Genomic DNA, 16,170 nt, shown 5'->3' with positions numbered 1-16,170 from the left:
TCCTGGGAAAGCAAACAATTTATTCAAAGACCTCTCCCATCCCAGTGGTACTCTGTTCCACTCTCTTCCATCAGGCAGAAGAGATAAAAATTTGAATGCACAAATGAATACATTAAAGAGCAGCTTGCTCCCTGTTGTTATCAAACTGTTGAGCAGACCTCTCAAATGTTACTTCTGATGTCTGTTATGACATAGCAGTGAATCCCTCCGTTAATTAAGCTAAACACCCAGAAAAGCTCACCTCACCTCTTAATCTGTTAAAATACGAGTGACAGAGAACTTCCAAATTCTACTATTTCAAGAAAATAGTATCAATTTATTCTTTAACTCTAAAAGTGAACATTAAATAACTATTCATAACTCTAAGCCCCCTCTTTCTCTTAACTGCTTATTACTTGCGACCGATTCTATAACAATATACTGTTCTAGTAAAACATTTATTAAAATTGCATCAACTTAATTTCATAACCATACAGTGGCTGTCAGCTTCAGAGTCTTTCTTCTTCTGGATGAAGATCGAACTGGGTCGTCTTCTTTCTTTTTACTGTGAAGATGTTTCGTATGAAAAGATACCTTTGATAGAAAGTGTTTCAATGTCATCTCTCTCTCTCTCTCTCTCTCTCTCTCTCTATGGCAGTTGCTCTGTCTGATTTTCAATATGCTTTTTTTTATATACCCAACATCAGTTCATCACATTGGTTCGATGTTGGCAAAACAATAAATTCAAACTCGATTGGATTTTAGTATCCTGGGGCATAATTTAAACTGATTGGTTAAATTTAAATTGTTGTCAAAACAGCAACAATTCAGGTGTCTGTTTCACAGCCAAATGTTACATATTTCCAATTTTTCCAGTATACTCTGAGATTGCTCTTGTCAGCTCTCAGTGCAGAACAGTATTCACTCTTTCTTAAAGGTACAGTAAACCCCTTCAACTTCATAATATCTCACTCTCTGCACCTTCTTTATGCCTGTAACACTATATTCTGCACTCTGTTCTGCTATCCTGATGCACTTGGTGTGATATAAACTGCCTATGTAGCATGCAAAACAAACTTTTCACTGTATCTCAGTACATATGACAACAATAAGTCAATAATTCTGACAGAAGAAAACACAAATGCTCCTGATCTTAACTTGGCTTCAGTTTAAAAACAAGAGGTTGATTTTTGAGACATAAATTGCAGGGTAGTGAGGAAAAAACGGAAATCTTCCTTGGGTAACGACACTCCTATCTCAAGGTGGGATAGTGGAGATATTGAATGGCACTTTTCCTTTAATTGAAGTCAGCAGAGCACAACTGCAAGCTTATTCCTTAATCAAACTGTGATTTCTAAGATATATGGGGCTGCTCTTCAATTATTGATTCTGCAGAAACAGTGAAGAGAATTGCAAAATAACTGCATGAAAAAAAAATCAAGCTGTAAAAAAACAACCACTACAGCCCTGATGTAACAGGAATCCCAAATTCTCACCACCCAAAATAACAAACCAAGCCTTGCTTCAACTCTGTCACATTGACACTCAATTATCTGCCTTTCTTAAATTTATCATTTTCCGAAAGACCAGTGACTCGAAAGCTTTTAACCTCTTTTGGCTTTTGTCTACACACTAAACTGAAACTAAAAGTACTGAGATCCATTGAATATGGTTTTCTTATTTTGATGAACAAGGCAGTAATTAATACAATCTCAAAATGATAGAGAATATTGCTATACCACTTTGATTTTTTTTTCTTAGTTGGTTGATGGATACTATACATTGGAATTTTGAGCTCCTATACTTGCACTGTTAAACAGGCTATCTCGAGGAAAACCAATGACTGACAATATTTAGAAGGTGGAAGCATATATAAAAGCTGTATCCATTTTAAAACTGAATTACATAACTACACTATTTGTACATAATGTCAGTGTGATTAATACATTTGCATGATGTATTTGCAAACAACTATAACAACAAGCATTGATATAACAACTTTAATTTGCGCATAACTTCACCTACCAGAACTGACTGATCAGAATTCTCCTGCCAAAATTTTCATTCTCCACGGAAAGCTAAATTATAATTGGAGGCTTTTAACAAAATTTATGTAGTCTTTTTTCTTTTCCTGTCATATTGTTTGGTTCTAGTCTGTGCATTTTATTTTCTCTGTCACTTTTAAATTTTGATAGTGTGAAGATACCATGGAGAGAAGGTGCAAATGTAAAGTGAAAGACAAGTACATCATTGAATTATTTCAGAAATACTATGTTACTGAGGATACTTGCTACTGGCTTGAGTTATGTGGACCATTTTCTAGTGTTTCCAATGTTGAATGTTAAGGGCAGTAAATAAGAATAATGGAATAAGACACTACAAAACCATTTGGATAGATGTGTATTAACCTGATTTCATCAAGGGGAGTGAAAACAATTTGTACCCAATCTCAGCTAATTGACTGGTTCAATCTTTTTTAGACTAAAGGGCAAACAATGCAATTGAAAAATACTGCTGCATTTAAACCCATTCATTTTACAGTGCCAGCAGAAAGTGAGGACTGCAGGTGCTGGAGATCAGATCTGAAAAATGTGTCGCTGGAAAAGCGCAGCAGATGAGGCGTCATCCAAGGAGCAGGAGAATCGACGTTTCGGGCATAAGCCCTTCTTCAGGAAATTTTACAGTGTCACTCAGGAATGAACAAGTGAGACTGTGGACATGGTTTTAATCCCTGGCTGGCAACACATAAATCAAAACATTGGCCCAAACTGGGAGCTTTAATTGAGACTTGGCCAATTTTACAGTTAAAATTGGGTAGAAAGACACTGCCACCAAGCATCCAGTTTGAGTCATTTGGTTATTGATACATCTTATTATCTGCAGTCATTAGATCCATAGTGGTTTCGGGAAGGCTAGGTATCCTAATGGCATATGTTTGTTTCCCTTTTACATTCAGAATCCTCTGCCCATAAACAGTGAACTTGGGTGGTCTTACATGGTCAATAATTTGGTTTTGTGTCAATCAGTGACATCACAAAGTCAATAGGTTCATGAACTGATATGGGAAAAGGAGGATTTGAAGGCAGGAGGGTCAAACCAAACATCAGACACTTGTTTATCAGAAATGAGTAATTGTTTTATTCTATTCTCAAATTTGAACATAGCTTTCCTACCAATGTTTGAAAAATAATACAATAAATAACGATCAACATAAGTTAATAATATAAGTAAATAAATAATTTAAAACCCAATAAGAATGGCAGGAAAATTGATGTGTCAAACTGCAGTATGTCAGAACTCGTTGATACTATTGTGATCTAGGGCAAACATATCTGCGTAAGTGTCTGAAGATTGAATAGCCTCATTTCAGAGTTTATGAACTGAAGGCTAAGCTATAGACATTAGGATGCATCAGAGAAAGGACTTTGAATTTAAATGAGGGCAATTATGATTTGTTGGATTTGAAGGATGACAATCCTGTCTGATAGATTTAATTAGGTGTTTTGAAAAAGTGACTAAATACATTGATGAGGATAATGCAGTTGATGTGTTTTACATGGACTTCAACAAGGTCCCACATGGAAGGCTTGTCCAAACAAGCCCATGGATCCAAGGCAAATTGGCAACTGAATCTAAAATTGGTTACCAAATAGGAGATAAAGGCAATGATGGAGAGTTTTTTTAAAAATTGGAAGCCTATGACCAGAAGTGTACCACGGGGATCGGGGCTGAGACCCTTGCTGTTTACTGTCTAAATTAATGACTTAGATGTGAATGTAGAAGGTTTAATTAATAAGTTTGTAGATGATCCAAAAATTGTTGGTGGTGTTGAGAATGAGAAGGATGGTTTCAGGCTACAGTATAATGTTGATCAACCGATAAATTAGGCTCAGCAATGGCAGATGGAATTCAATCCCAGTAAGTGTGAGGTCTAATAAGGGAAAGATATAAACAGTTGATCCCTCGAGAGTATTAAGCAATAAAGGGACCTTTGTGTACAAGTCCATAGATCCCTGAAGGTGTCTGCACAGGTAGACAGGGTGGTGAAAAATGCATAGGGGACCTTGCTTTCATTAGCAGGGGCACAGAATATAGGAACAAGGAATGTCTTGTTGCAACTTTATAAAACTTTTGTTCGGTTACAAATGGAATACCATGTGCAGTCCCGGTCGCTACACTATCGGAAGGATATGATTGCAGTGGTGAAAGTACAGAGGAGGTTGACCAGAATGTTGCCTGGAAGAACAAGTCTCAGTGATGAGGAGAGACTACATAGGCTGGGTTTGATTTCTTGAAGCAGACAAGGCTGAGGGGATACATCTGATTGAGGTATACAATATTATGAGGTACATAGACAGAGTAAATCATTAGAATCTCTTCCCTATGGCAGACATGTCTAAGACCAGAGGGTGCAAGTTTAAAATGGGGAGTAAGTGGTTTAGAGAAGATTTAACAAAAATATTTTCACTCAGAGTGGTAGAAAGTATGGAATGTGCAGCCTGAGAGGGTGATGGAGGCAGGTACTCTTGTAACAGTTGAGACACATCTCGTTGAGTACTTAAAATGACAGGGCATAGTAGGCTATGGACACAGTTCAGGTAAATGGGATTAGTGTAGTTTGGTTTTCACTGGTCAGCATAAACATGGTGGGCTGGGGGGAGCTGTTTCTATGGTGTAAGATTGATGACTCTAAGACAGAAGCAACTGCTGTAAATCAGGAATTGAAAGGGAGAAAATGACTCAAGAAATTAATGGGGAGATAGTGCTGATTAATTTATTGGAACTGTAAGTTATCCCCAGATTCTGATGGATTTCATCTAAAGGTCTTAAAAAAAGTAACAAATGTGATAGTTGATACGTTATTTTGTGATCGTGGAGAAGATTTGTAGCTCAGGTTGTGGACCAGGTTGTAAGTTTACTCACTGAGCTGGTAGATTTGTTCTCAGACATTTCGTCACCATGCTAGATAACATCATCACTGAGCCTCGAATGAAGCGCTGGTGTTTGTCCCACTTGCTATTTATGTGTCTTGGTCTGTTGTGATGGGGGATATCACTTCTGATTCCTTTTCTGAGAGGTTGGTAAAAGTGGTCCAATTTAATATGTTTGTTAATGGAGTTCCAGTTTGAATGCCAGGTCTCTAGGAATTTTCGTGCGTGACTTTGTTTAGCCATCCCAGAATGGATGTACTGTCCTAGTCGAACTGATGTCCCTCTTCATCTGAGTGTATGGATATTAGTGATAGTTGCTCATGGCTAGTTGGTGCTCATGTATCCTTGTGGCTAGTTTCCTGCCTGTCTGTCCAATGCAATGTTTGTTGCAGTTCTTGCAGGGTATTTTGTCTATGACATTTGTTCTGCTGGTTGTTGGTATGGGATCCTTCAAATTCATCAGGAGCTGTTTCAATGTGGTGGTAGGTTTGTGGGCTACCATGATGCCTAGGAACAAGAGTCATCAGGTCAGCATCTCCAAGATGACTTTAATGTGTGGCAGAGTGGCTAGAGTCTCTGGGCATGTTGCGTCTTCTTGTTTTGGTCTGTTTTGTAGGAATTGGCAGACTGCGCTTATTGGGTACCTGTTATTCCTGAATACATTGAATAGGTGTTTTTCCGCTGCTTCTCATAGTTCCTGGGCGCTGCAGTGTGTTGTGGCTCATTTAAATAATGTCCTGAGAACAATAACAGACTCCCCTTCCTAGATGTCACAATCGAACGAAAAGCCAGGAACGCCACACACACTGACCACAGACTCAACTACAGGAGCAATCATCCCAACACCCACAAAAAGAGCTGCATCAGAACATTATTTAAATGAGCCACAACACACTGCAGCACCCAGGACTTACGAGAAGCTCAGGAAAAACACCAATGCAATGTATTCAGGAACAACGTGTACACGATAAGTGCAGTCCAATTCCTACACAACAAACCTAAACAAGAAGACACAACGCACCCAGAGACTCTAGCCACTCCTCCATACAATAAAGACATCTTAGAGATGATAACCAGACTACTCCAGCGCCTAGGCATCATGGTAGCCCACAAACCTACCACCACACTGAAACAGCTCCTGATTAATTTAAAGGACCCCGTACCAACAACCAACAGAACGAACGTCATATACAAAATACCCTGGAAGGACTGCGGCAAACATTACATTGGACAGATGGGCAGGAAACTAGCCTCCAAGATATATAAGCACCAACTAGCCAACAAAAGACATGACCGAATATCACTAGTATCCATACACACAAACAAAGAGGGACACCAGTTCGACTGGTACAATATATCCATCCTGGGACAGGGTATACAGAGACACGCAAGGGAATTCCTGGTTGCCTGGCATTCAAACTGGAACTCCATTAACAAACATATCAATTTGGACTCCATTTACCAACCTCTCAGAAAAAGGAATCAGAAGTGATATTCCCCACCACAACAGACCAAGACACGTAAATAGCAAACTCATGCTTCATCGGAGGCTCACTGATGATGTTACCTAGTATGGTGAACGAATGTCGGAGAACAATTCTATCAGCTCAGCGAACAACCTTACAACCCTATACGTTAATTGGAATTTTCCAAAACTCAAAGGAAGGTTCCTATAAATTGAAAAATAGCTAATGTAATTCTTTTATTTGAAAAGGAGGGAGAGATAAAGTGGGAAATTTCAGACCAGTTAGCTTAACAGACAAGTGTTAGGACTATCATTAAAGATGTTCTAAAAGGATGCCTTGATAAATGTAAGGTAATCACACAGAGCCAACATGGTTTTGTCAAAGGAAAATCATATAAATTAATTTGAAGTTCAATAAAGAATTAACTTGTGCCATAGATACAGGGGAACAAGTAGATGTATTGTACTTAGATTTCCAGAAGGCATTTGAAGTGCTGCTATATCAAAGGTTAATTTGGAAAATGAAACCTTCTGGTGTAAATGGTAATATATGGGCATGAATAGAAGATTGACTTGCTAACAGGCAGCAGAGAGTAGAAATAAACATGTATTTCAGCCTGGCAGGATGTCATTCATGAATGGTGTGCCACAGGGGCAGTGCTGAGATCTGAACTTTCTACACTTACAAAAACTGTTTTGGATAAAGGTGTGGTAGATAAATTTGCTGATGACATAATGATAGGTAAGAACGTGAGTGGAGAAGAGGCCATAAGGTGACAACAAGGGATATGAAAAGGTGACTGGGCAAAAATCTGGCAAATGGAGTACAATATGGAAAACTGTGTGGAATTGTCCATTTCGACAGAAAGAATAAAAAAAACTAGATAGTGGGAAGTTTCAGAGCATGGAGATGCAGAGAGATCTGGTGTCCTAATGTACAAATTTCAGAGGTTAATTTGCAGGTACAACAGGTAATTGGGAAAGCTAACAGAATATTGTGATTTATTGTGAGGGGAATTGAATACAAGAGTAGGGGGGTTATGCTCCAGTTATTCAGGGCGTTGGTTATTCTACATCTGGAATATTGTGTACAGTACTCAACACTGTACTTAAGAAGGATGTCAATCTATTGGACATAATTCAGAGAAGGTTTACTAGATTAATACCTGGAATGAGCAGATTGCTTTATGAGGAAAGACAAGACAGACTAGACTCTCCGGAAATTTAGAAGAGTCAGAGATTCATCAATTGGAACTTTTAAGATCCTGAGGGAACTTGACTCGGATGGATGTCTAAAGGGTATTTCATCTTGAAGGAGAATCAAGGAACCATAGTTTAAAAATAAGGTGTCACACAGTTAAGAAAGAGTTGAAGAAATATTTTGTCTAAGGGTTGAAAAAGAGTCATTGGAATTTTCTTCCTCAAATGGTAGTGGATGCAGAATCTTTAAATATATTTTTCAGGCAGAGGTATATATATATATATATATATATTCGTGTTTACCAAGGAGCAAATGGTCTACTTTGTTCCTTGTTTGAATGCTCTTACGATATCCTATTGATCAATGCTAAGGTTAGTTCTGGAATATCAAATCACCTACACTTGAAAAGGATATAGCTGCATTAGGAATAGTTTACCAAAGTGTGTTCAGGACATCTTTTGGCCTTGAAGACTATTATGCTGAGATATGTAAGCAGCTTTCTCTCTTTTGAAAAAGGAAACCAAGGCTATAGCTGGTACATAAATTTATCAAAAGGACAGATAAGGTTGAGGTAAATCAATTATTTAATAGGGACTATGAGCACAGAGATATCTGGTGTCAATACAAAATTCAAGTTTGAGTTAGAAGCTTCTGCCCTTATGAAATGGCTTTTCAAACAATTAGAAAAGCCTCAGACTAGATTTGGGATCAATTGACATTGTAAAATGAAAACAGAGACAACCTGCAAGTATTGCATTTTTTTGCAAGAAGTGATAGAGAAAGAAAATTTATGAATGTTCAAGTCAGGGATCAGTAGTTACAGGAGAAAGAGGTGAGGAAGACTGTAATGAGGGAATTGTATGCTAAATTTGAATGGAATTGGTATGGTGGGTAGGATGGCCTACTCTCCCTTGGACTAGCCTTTATATTTTAACTTAATTCTAAAGAAAATATTATTTCTTAAACTACTGCTATCTACTTTTAATTTCAACAAACAAAAACTCTTTGCTAAAATATCTGTTAGTATTGCAACTAAAAAGGTGTTGGGTGTAGATATGTGCATATTCATGAAGCTAATCACTTTAGTGTTCTAAGTATTGCATTGGTAATGATGTACCAAATATCTTGATTGTATTTTAATGACTGAAGTTCTCATGGCTTATTTTGTATGTGGAAAAAAACTAGCATGAGCTCATCAAGTGATAGTGAAAAATTACTCCAAGGACTCAGTACACCTTCTGACAAGCTCCAAACCTATAATTAAGAATGCAAAGTAGGATGTAAGTAGGACATTCCAACAATAACCTGAAACATATTCCTGAAAAAAATAATAAATATAAAATTTATGCAAATAGCCCTTGGAAACACTGAAAATGAATTTGCAAAAATGTCAAATCATTCATTTGTTAAATTGGTGCTCAGGCAACATCATTCATTTTTAATGTACTATTAATTAATGTTGTGTTTCCTGACAGACTGAACTCATTTAGTTCCTCCAAGTGCAGATACTTATTGTGATGTTACATAATGGTTTATAGCATCTCAGTCTATTAGTTAAGTAAGATAAACAGCTTTTTTTTGGTATTTTCATGCTGAATGCTTGTAAACTTTAATGAGACCCAACGATGGATGGACAACTTCTGATTAACCTGGACCCATTGCTCTGATGTAGGCAGCATGAAAACTTCATATGAGCTCCTCATTTACATCGTTGCAGCAAGCATGCACAGCTAAAAGCACATTGAGTGGCTGCATGTCTGAGCAGCGTTGCAAAATTGTGAAAGTCTAACAGATATTCAGGTTGTCCTACTTTACTTAAAACCTGTGCTTCTTAAAGGGGAGGTGTGTTTTCACTGTTTTCACTGCAATACATGCTACTTTTTCTTTATGGAATGGGAACCCACTGCGGCACTAGAGGGGGGGAAAGAATGCAGGCTTCAAGACTGAAGTCCCAAAGCTCTTGATGTAGGTGGTGGACAGGAAGAAAGTAGTCCTGTGTCCTATTTGGAAGAGAAGGTCCTCCAGGCAGACATCGCAAAGGTGGAAGCATATAGCTTTGCTGAAAATGACAACAATCTAGTGCTAAGAACTTGATTTTTTTTTGTAAGAAACAATGGAGGAGAAAGTGAGGGAAGTTTTTGCTTGCTTCTAATGGATAATTTGACTGGGAAGCTGTAATCATAAAGTTGAAAGAGTTGGCATGCAATGTGTGTGCTCACTGAAATGGTGGGGTGGGGGAAGGGGGGGCAGGTAATGAGACTTTAAGGAGGCAGGGAATGACTAAAGGTTTGGGAATTAGGGTTCAGGAAGAGTCGTGTCCACTTAAGGAAGCTGGAGTTGGTCACGTACATCAGATGTTACACCCTGTGCTCTGCATCTGGCCACAAGGTCTCTCACCACTGTCCTCTGCTGATAACAGCCCTCACTACTTCCTGAAGGGGAGTGACATCATTGACGGATGCTTTGTTTTCTTGAGCCAACCAAGGACTGGCATTTGATATCTAGTCCCAGGAAAGGGAGAAGTGGTAATTGTGGATATGTTTGATGACTGGTATGTTTGTGAGATGTTTCACATGGGTTGAAGGGCTGAGGGATGTGTCTGAAGCACAAGCACTGCCTTGTGGATTACTGTTGACAGTGACAATCTTCAATTCAATTTGTTGGAGGTGCAAGGCTGGTGATGGTGTAGTTAATTGTGAACAGTTCTTGTGATACGCAATCTTACCTTGACCACTCATCTCAAAGGATTGGCCCAGATCTTCCTGGCCCTTCAGGAATTTCCCAAGAATCTGGAGCTTCTGTTGGGTTTTCCAGGAGCCTTTGGAAAAAAACCCTCACTCGGAGATGAAGTTGAAAATGTTTGGAAGGATCTGGTTGACTTATCTATGCAATTATCCAAGAAATAGAAGACTGAAATTTTCCAAGTTGACTCCTGGGTAACAATACAATCACCTCCTGAACCTCCAAACCCTACTGACAACCACCCCCATCCCCATCCCCACCCCCACCCCCACCCCCACCCCGATCCTCCTTGCATGCCCTTGATTCGACGTGACTTGACAAGTCTCTGACCTGGTCTTACTCGTTGCTCATCCAGCCTGACCAGCCTTTGAATCCCCACCACAATGCTGTCACACGTGACCCAATTTTGCCACTCTAACCTGGTACCAGGCTTATCACCTTCGGTCAACCAGCATTCCCACCCCACTAACACACTAAGAAGCCTGAGGAACTCCAGCTTTGTTTTTTGGTAAGGAAGTGTTATGGCACATGGCGTCTTGGTAGATTATTCCTCCTTGGATTTCAGTGTTGAACGCGTTCTGTCGACTCTTCCATCAGAGGTTTAAGAACAAATATCGTATGCTGGTGAGTGGGTTGGTCTCACTGGTGGCAGAAATGGGTTTTGCTATTGATCCGAAAAGTTGAGCCTCCTCATGTTTTTGACAACATGGTAATCATGGCTTGAGATTGATATTTCAAACCATCATAGCCTGAGCAAACTCGTACCAATATGCTGCATCAGCTGTTTCCATGGCTTTCTCTCCTGCAGGCACAGAACATTGATCCTCCTCCTTTGTACCTCCTCCACTTGCACCTACTGAGCTGTTTTGGAAAAGCTTCCATTCCCACTCTTGCTTTTGAGTCATCTTTATACTTATCATTGTGTGTCAGTCACCCACCCCTTCAAAGGAGCAGCTGCTTAGAAACCTCAGAGATAGCTTCTTGCAAATTTCTCCTAAACACCACTTGAATGCTAAACTTTCGGGTATCTGTTTTACTGCTTCCAGAAATGTTCAAAGCCTGATCATTAATTCACTGCAAAATTGTGGACTTAAACTAGACCTTTAAGCAGCCTTGTCAGCACAACACCAACTCAGCATGTATTTCACGTCATCCCCAAAGTTATCCTCTGAGACAGTGACCAGATCCTCCATGAAGAGTATCAAACTTTACATCTGAGGAAAAAAAAATGCAAAATAATGTATCCTGCAGTTGTACAAAGTAATGTTGAAGAATACTAGGCCATTCATGACATATTTTACACAGATTTTATAATAGTTTCTACATACCAGCCAAATATGGCATATATGGCACTGAAATCAGTGTTGTTTTTCTAAATACAAATAGACATTTTATTTCTGCCTCATAAAAGTGGAAACTGCGAAAGCCACTTGGGTTAGCAACTGTGTTTATTGATTTTAAAAATCAGGTGATCACCTGATGAAGGAGCAGCGCTCCGAAAGCTAGTGTGCTTCCAATTAAACCTGTTGGACTATAACCTGGTGCTGTGTGATTTTTAACTTTGTACACCCCAGTCCAACACTGGCATCTCCAAATCGTGTTTATTGATGTTCACTTAGCTTTTTCATGCTGTTTGATCTAATTAGTTCTCCTGATATTTTTTGACTTTGTTTTTCTTTAAAAGTAAATCTAAAGATAAACAAAAAGGTGGCAAAATTCCATATATATCAAGCATTTGAAAAGGGTTATTCTCATGAAACTTGGATCTTAACAATAGAGAGATTAAAGGTATTTGGACTTTAACAATACAAAGATGTACACGATCTAAATTTGAACTGTTGCTGATTTTGTTTCTGTAAATCAAAAACCATAATATCTGAACACAGAAACATAGAACATAGGAGCAGGGGGAGACCATTCGGCCCTCCAAGTCTGCTCCACCATTCATCACGATCATGACTGATCATCCAACTCAACAGCCTAATCCTGCTTTCTCCCCAAAACCCTTGATCCCATTCCCCCAGGTGCTAAATCTAGCTGCCCCTTGAATACATTCAATGTTTTGGCATCAATTACTTCCTTTGGCAATGAATTCCACAGACCCACCACTCTCTTTGGGTGAAGAAATGTCTCCTTATTTCCGCCCTAAATGTCCATGCTGAATCCTCAGACTGTGACCACTAATTCTGGAAGCACCCACCATCAGGAACATCCCCCCTGCATCTACTCTGTCCAGTCCTATTAAACTTTTATAAGTCTCTATGAGTTCCCCCTCACTCGCCTGAATTCTAGTGAAAATAATGCTAATCTAGTCAATCTCTCCTCATATGTCAGTCCTACTATCCCTGGAATCAGCATGGTAAACCTTCGCTGCACTCCCTTGAGAGCAAGAGCATCCTTCCTCAGAAAAGGAGATCAAATATGCACACAATATTTTAGGTACTGCCTCACTAAGGCCCTGTGTAACTGCAACAATACATCCCTGCTCCTGTACTCAAAACCTCTCAAGATGAAGTCAAATATATGGTTGCATGGGTTGTACAATGGTTGTCCTTTATCTTTCTCAGCTCCTAGAAATGCAGAACAATCTCTCTTACAGACTCAAATGCTGGAGATTCATTGGTTGCATTGCTTCGACCACAAGATGGGCTATGGATTAATATGTTGTTGGATTGATGCACAGACTGTAGTGTAGTGGAGTATTAAGTGCCTCCTTGGATAGATGTAAACACCAACATGTGAACACATTTTTCTTAGGTTAAATTGCGATAATTTAAGAATCTGAGAATTAGACTTGGAAGATTCTGCTTTGTAGTTTCACAAAAGAAAACAAAATAAATCAGAACTGGACACTCATTGTTTTCATTTGAACTTGCTATGATGCTCACCTTACAATTAACCATTTCAATGCTATGACTTTGTGTGAATTTGCCACATTTTAAAAATTTCTGATATTCACTGCAGCAGTCATATCTTTGGGAAAATAACACTGCCATAAATAAAACTGGCAGCCAGATCTTCAGACACAAACATTATCCAACAAACACAGGTATGAGAGGAAAACAGAATTTTATTTGAGTTGGTTTTGATTTTATTGTCACAGAATCATTGTCACAAAAGCAGCAAATTTAAAAATTGTTTAAAAAAAATGCAAGCTTCAACAAGGTTTTAACATTGGTATGTTTTTGGTTCATGCTAATTTGTAGTTACTTTTGATAGAAGCTTGAGCATTAGAAAATACAGAGATGTCTGATTAAGTGTATTCATGTTTTAATTCATTTATACAAACCAGTGATAATAAGACAAGAACTAAAAATAGCTCACCCACAAGGTACTGGTCAAGTGCTTTGTACGTGTGATGGTATTGTCTGCTCACACCAATCTAATCAAATCAGTAGACGTCCCTGGGGGGCTTCCATGGCTTAAATCTTATATAGAGTTAATTACATCTTTCTAATATGATGCTGTTATACAAAAGTATCCAACATGAGTAACCTGCTTTGGCATCACATCAAGTGACGCTCATATGGTTTTTCCTTTCAGTGCATCTGTGCAGCATCATTTCCTTTTTGTGGATTGTTCAGCCTGCATGAGAAAACATGGAAATCATTCCTGGCTTTCACTTCATTATTTATTTTCTGTAATGCTTGTACCAGTGCTGTTTTTCCAAATTGCATCCAGGATACCTGATCTTAAGCCCTTCATATCTATCATCTTGTCCAACAAATTGTTAGTGTAGAAGATCTATTATAACACCAGCCCTGTGACCCTATTGTGTGTGTGGCCTGATATGATAACTGCAAAGTTGGTTTAATGCGAATACATTTAACATCAAGGTATTCACCCTGAGATGTCTTGCATTTACTGAACATCATTGTGTTAGATAATTGATGTGTTCAAGTCAACTTAACATCATAAGATACAGCCCTATCCATTAATAACAACCATGTTTTTGTTAACATGCTTGTATTGCCAAGCAAGATGTTCCTTCTTTGCACACAAGTGCCAAAGATTAACTGTGAATATTGACATGGAGCTAAACTCATGTATGCTAATTTGACTTGAATCTTAGCAATACTAAAGGGTGTACTGTAATTCAATCCAGTTTTTATTGCCAAGACCTTGACTAATATTTCCCTATCAAGCTCAAAAACTAGTATTATTACAAATATGGAAAGCTTATGAAGACTGAGATGAAAGGCAAACTTAACATGAGGATGTTCCTTCATAAATGTTGTGCAATCAAAATAGTGCAGGATGGATGGAGAGTTTAGAGAAGGAGCCAGCCAGAATGTATCCATGCAACTGTTGAACACATAAAGGCTGACTGTGAAATTGTCATTTACACAACTGCAAACAAAAAATAACGAAAAACATTGAGGTTTCATTGTCCATTGGATCTAATGAAAAAAAACTTGAAATCCCATTATTGTAATTGATAAAGACACTTTTATTAAGAAAGCATGCTAGATTCCAATAACGTCTCATCTATAATGCTGACAACGATGAGGTCACAGACATTTTGGCCTTTTAGTTTCCATAAGGGCAATTTTCTGCTAACCTATGGAGATTGTTGACAAACAAATCCTTGCTTTTATAGTCCTTTGTTTTTGTCTGTTAAACTTAGTCAGTTCTATAACCTAAATTTCAATGAATCCAACAACTCATGCCTATATTGCTATCACTTAAACTGTAATCTCATTAACTCCCTGCCTTGCTAATTTGGCCTTAGCAACAGCATTCTTGGTATTAAGAAATGCACTAACCTGGTTTTGCTGGCATCTTTTATTCAAACCTGGTGCATTCCTGTCTCTCATAAACACTTTTTAATACCTCATTTTTCCATCCCTTATGGTTGTGGTCCTTCCATAGCTTGGAATGTTTCTGAGGTGGATTCCAAGTTTACTCTGAAATGTAGAACTTTCACTGCATCTGTTACTGCATCTTTACTGCTGGTTGTGGCTCAGGCTGATTGCCCACTGCTGTCCAATCTCTAGGTCTGTGATCCAAATTGCTTTGGCTGCTCCTGCAATGTCCCGATGTCATGGTGAACTTTGGATTGTTTATTTTACTAAATTTGTAATTTTGAAGCTCTCTTTAACTGCTAATGTTCTTTTTCCCTTTACGGCTACCACGTTTGACTTTGTGATCAGGGTATAAAAGCTTACTTGGACCTGTTTAATCTCCCGAACATATGTTATTTAAATCAATGATCCTTAATGCAAGAACTCTATTTACAACTAAAAATATACATGCATTGGACCTTTACATGTCTTAGCACTTCTGCTTCCTTCCAGATTTCACTTCTTATTCATTTAATTCTGACTTTGTTATATCACTATTTTGTAATTTTTTAAATGCTTTACAATTAGGGCCTCACCCGCATGAAAAACTTGATTTAAGTCAGATTTCTATCAGACAGGTTTTTGGGATCTGAAAAAGGTTCTGACTCCTGTTTCCCTCTGCCATGGCTCAGGTTTTGGCAATGTCCACAAAATGGAGCAGACAGACTGCAGCTGGTCATGATAGGAACGTCAAAATCCCACAATGCTTTAAGAACTAAAGTTTTCACCAGTCAATTACTAGGCCAACTTGGATGATGTTTAATATTTTCACAAGGTGACTGCAAAAATGTGATCAGAATAAGAAAATACATGGTCAGAAAATATTATTAATTGATGGCTGCTCAGTAATTGTAATCCTCAAATCCTTTGTGAACTCCACAATGCAAGTTATTCAAATTTGAATTCTTAAACCCTTCCGATCACATATCATTTTACTGAAATTTAGAGTGATTGTTCACATCTTCTGGCTTTAATAGTTAAAACTTAAGGCAGTTAGGATGCTGTTAT

Source organism: Chiloscyllium plagiosum, chromosome 3 (assembly GCF_004010195.1).
Source record: "Chiloscyllium plagiosum isolate BGI_BamShark_2017 chromosome 3, ASM401019v2, whole genome shotgun sequence".
NCBI lineage: Eukaryota > Metazoa > Chordata > Chondrichthyes > Orectolobiformes > Hemiscylliidae > Chiloscyllium > Chiloscyllium plagiosum.
Note: the sequence above shows the minus strand (reverse complement) of the source record.